The 4,570-nt window shown below is 36.7% G+C and overlaps 2 long non-coding RNA genes across 2 annotated transcripts in view; one reads left to right on the top strand and one right to left on the bottom strand.

Annotated features, from left to right (window-relative positions):
* The window catches only part of LOC108253192, a 9,577-nt gene extending 7,643 nt beyond the window's left edge, over positions 1 to 1,934 (top strand). Inside the window, exon 2 of the long non-coding RNA XR_001809681.2 lies at positions 1,683 to 1,934. This is a non-coding gene — a long non-coding RNA (uncharacterized LOC108253192). The remainder of the gene's footprint in view (positions 1 to 1,682) is intronic.
* On the bottom strand, positions 1,525 to 2,179 carry LOC113470049. The gene is made up of 2 exons (XR_003393256.1): positions 2,111 to 2,179; positions 1,525 to 1,675 (listed from the first exon to the last, which is right to left on the bottom strand). It is a non-coding gene; the product is annotated as an uncharacterized LOC113470049 (long non-coding RNA).
* Positions 2,180 to 4,570: the final 2,391 nt, after the last annotated feature.

Raw genomic sequence — 4,570 nt, 5'->3', positions numbered from 1 at the left:
TAGGTACTATAATTCCGACTATTCCAAGGCATTGCTCTTAATAAGTTAATAGTCTTAATTCATATCAGCACATTACTCTAGTAAACTCTTAGTAGCTCTCAGAAAACGTGTAATTAATCTGTTACGCCAATGTGGTTTCAACAGGCAGGAGTCTGAGTGCAAACCAGGCCAAGAGACAATTAAAATTGGACGGCGGTAGATGAAATTAATTAAATAAGAGACATCAGGAGAGGATACGCAGCAATTACGATATGCCAAGTGAGCTAAGTCGTAAAACTCAAGCCTGCTACACACGCTACGTTCGATTTACACCCGTATGTTAAGGCTCGTTCAGATTTGTTGTCTGGAAAAAAGTCGTGTCGTGCGAAGAGGGAACACTCTCTTTTAAATTACATTGCCTACAGGACATTCGGGAAAAAATTGGATGAAACTCACTACAAGTGGGAACGGTCCTTTATCGTACGATAGATCGTTCGTGTGGACTCCCATTCTTAAAGGAGATGTTTCCATACTCGTAAAAAATCATAGAATTTGGCAGCCAACGAGTTGGAGTTGTACCTTAGTGTTCAGTTTAACGTCAGAAACCGAAAGAAAAATCCACCTTTTCTATATTTCTGTACTGCGTGTTTTGGTGTACCGGACAAAACTCTGTGACTTCTCGTTCGGTCTGTTCGAAAGAAAAATCTTAGCGTGTGTAGCAGCCTTAAGGAGTAAGGAGCTATGCTCCGTATTTATTTATATAACACGCTCACTTCCGGTTTCTGGTGTAAAAGGCATGGAAAGTAGAAAGCAGTGGGGGTGTTATGATAGATGTATTTCCTACTTTCGTTCAGGAAATAATAGCACAACTTGGCAACATAGCCCCTGCTCCTACCCATATTCTTAAATAAAACTTTTTCCGAGGGTTTACCTCTTTTATACACAGTTAATGCCTTATGACTGGTTTTACCATCATGAACTACAATCTTATGAAACAGAGGGGATAAAAAACGACATCACATCCCGCTGTTTTGCTCGTATTTAGATGGGGTTTAAAGTCAAAGGAATTTGAAAAATCATTGCGAAGAACAATACAGGTTCTACCCCTTCTATTCATTTGAAATAGAAGTATTATTTGTACCCCATTAACAATAGCAGAATGGCACATGCATCATAAATAATATGAGGATATAAGTAGGTACATTTTATATGAGAGTGTTATTGTTGCGATTAGCATATTGGATAAAGACATTCTGGGTATAATTGTTTAGAATAGAAATGTATAAGAACATTCTAGTTATGTATAATGTTCAAATTGGAAAATCTTTCAATTGGCAAGCTCGTGCTATGGTTTCAATAGTCCTTGTCTTTCCCGAGTGCTGAGACAGGTGTTAAGTACTGCATTTCTTAGCAAGAGTTGTAGTAGTGCTCGCGGGGTAGTATTAGGTGGTAGATGAGATGGTAGAAATGGTAGCCTGAAGCTTTTCGTTTGTTTTGTTTTTGCTTAAATTAATTTAAAAAATATTTCTCAGTATTTTAAGAACCGCCTCCGTAAATAAGGAATTAGACAAACATGGGTACTTTCAATTAATTCATCAGGGTTATAAAAATTACTTTTTTTTCTCTATTCTTTTGTAGATGAACAAATACTCGTAAATGTTATAAAAATCTGACAATTAATTAAGGCTCTATGAACCTATTAGTTTAGAAAGTCGGGTTAAGATTTTGTAGTCCCTTTACTCCAACAGTTAAATATTGCATTTTGCAACATACTTAACTATGTATGTATTTGACGTTAGGTTAAAATAAAAATGAGTAAAAAAAAAAAAAAATGGAAATCTTGAATTGGTTTGTCGATTTTGTTAGCAAGTAACTCGGTGTGGGATTTTTAGTATCTTGTTTTGTGTGTTCTTTATTTGTTTGTTTTGTTTTTGCTTAAATTAATTTAAAAAAAACTATTTCTCAGTATTTTAAGAACCGCCTCCGTAAATAAGGAATTAGACAAACATAGGTACATTCAATTAATTCATCAGGGTTATAAAAATTACTTTTTTTCTCTCTTTTCTTTTGTAGATGAACAAATACTCGTAAATGTTATAAAAATCTGACAATTAATTAAGGCTCTATGAACCTATTAGTTAGGTACTTTTTTAAAGCAATGTTCTTAATATTAGGATCCCTAGTCTTTTATCATTTAGATCAGTGATTTTCAAACTGTTCCCTTCCAGAACACACGAATTTCGCCATTAGGTTGCGGTACCACAGGATCAGATTTCGGGTTGCAATGGAGTCTACCTAGCTACCTAGTCTCTATATCTCCTACAGAGATTTCTAGTCTGACAAAATTGATGGCTTTCGAATTTTTTTGCTGTACCACAAATTCTGAAGCCATATCTCTTATGAAATTAAATTGTTTATTTTCTTAATTTCAGACAGACCTAGGTTTGACACTCATGTTGTTGTTAACTATTATTTCTATCACTCATGTTGTTTTTAACTAGTATTTCTAACCTGTCCTACCACTATATCAAGAGTTCTCACACAACACACATTTATCTCATTACCATGATTGTATTTCTATCAGTCATCTTCATCATTCAGGTATTCATCAAGTTTCCTCTTCCTGCTCAAAGTGTGCATATTATCTCCGCCTTTCATTCTGATACTTGTCCTCGTAATATCCCGATCTTCTCGGGGTATTATCCGGGTTTCTATCGCGATCGGGGATCAGGCTAAAAGCATTCACAAGAAAAAGATAAAGGTCGAGGAATTGGCATGGTTTCGGGTCCTTCATGGTTAAAGCATTGAAAAGACAAATATGGGTTTACAGATTTGTTTCTGATTTTTGGATTCAGCGCTTTTTACTTTCCTTATTTTCAATTAATAGTGGGATTTGGCCCTCAGTCTATCGTTCAGGCTAAAAGCATTCACAAGAAAAAGATAAAGGTCGAGGAATTGGCATGGTTTCGGGTCCTTCATGGTTAAAGCATTGAAAAGACAGATATGGGTTTACAGATTTGTTTCTGATTTTTGGATTCAGCGCTTTTTACTTTCCTTATTTTCAATGAATAGTGGGATTTGGCCTTCAGTCTATCACGTTCCTAGAACATAGAATATTTCTAGATCGTCATTACTGAATCCTGCTATATTACTACAGTGACCCGAAACCATTCCCTGCCAAGAAGGAAAATAAAATTGAAAATTCCAAGGTTCTTCCTTGAAAACAAAATAAACGTGAATGATAAAGAATCGTGATGCCAACAGCCATTCTAACCGTTCTAGACAGAAAAGTTACCAACCTTGCGCGTGCCAAGAATCCATAACGAAACGGCTTCGTTGGCGCTTAGCAACGTGGGGTTCTCATCCAAATAGTTCGAGTCCTGGGCCCAACAGAAATATTAAGGGGAATGAGCCAAACAGACAAAAAAGTCGTCAAAGCGAGCGGGTTGGGATTAGTTTTGCATACTTTGGTTTCTTGATGCACAGTTAGTAGGTAGGTGTCTACTTAAGGGACGTTATTTTTTGGAAAACATTTTCAAATCGTTTCAATCATGCAATTTTCCTGTGAATTCGAGAAGCGATTTTCTTTATTCCTAGGAAGATAAGACTTAAATTGATAGATAATTCATTTTGTAAACCAACCCCCGTCATTGTCATGGGCAACTTTGCTCCATCTCTTATGAATATGAAATTAAATTGTTTATTTTCTTAATTTCAGACAGACCTAGTGGTTTGACCTCATGTTGTTTCTAACTAGTATTTCATAACCTGTCTTACCACTAATATCAAAGAGTTCTCACACAACACACATTTTACTCTCATTACCATGATGTGTATTTCTATGAGTCATCTTCATCATTCAGACATTCATCAAGACATCAAGTTTCCTCTTCCTGCTCAAAGGTGCATATTATCTCGCCGATCATTTGGATACTTTGTCCTCGGTAAATACCCCGATCTTCTCGGGTATTATCCGGCGTTTCTATTCGCGATCGGGGTTATTTCTGTTTGTCTCCTCTTCCTTTTAGGATCGGCAGGGCACACCCCGGTCGATTTCTTGGGCTCTTTGTTCTTCCGGAATCGCGTGATAATCATCTTGTCCCTGTTTTCCCATGGCGTCTGTGTGATTGTGGAGTGTACCTATGTAGTTGTAATTATCTCCTAGTGAATCAATTTTATGTGGAGTTAGTGTATGGATTATCCCTTTTGGATCAAAGTTCATGTGTAGTTTCTTTATGTGGGTTGGATGGTTGATATGGATTAATGTTTGAAACTTCGTTCCAATCACGCTCGAAGGGATGGAAAAGTTCAAGCTAGATGTAATCTCAGGTGGTGTATTGTTTAGCACGGGTCGACTCGGATTTGAAGGTTGATAGTTCGACCCCATGTTCAAATCATAAAATCTGACCGCAGTCGTGTTAAAGTTGGGGACTGAATTTTTTACAAGATGCATTTTGTAAAGGGGAAAAAAAGGTATCGGCGGACGGCGTGAATCAAGCTGTTATATCAGCGCGATACGACCCTATGTACGTAGTGTTAAAGCGCTTTAAAGGAAAAAAAAAAAAGCTAGTTTATAATTTAAAAATCTCGA

Source organism: Diaphorina citri, unplaced genomic scaffold (assembly GCF_000475195.1).
Source record: "Diaphorina citri unplaced genomic scaffold, Diaci psyllid genome assembly version 1.1 scaffold1360, whole genome shotgun sequence".
NCBI classification, from domain to species: domain Eukaryota; kingdom Metazoa; phylum Arthropoda; class Insecta; order Hemiptera; family Psyllidae; genus Diaphorina; species Diaphorina citri.
The sequence above is the reverse complement of the archived record's forward strand: the minus strand, read 5'-3'. Positions and strand labels throughout refer to the sequence as shown.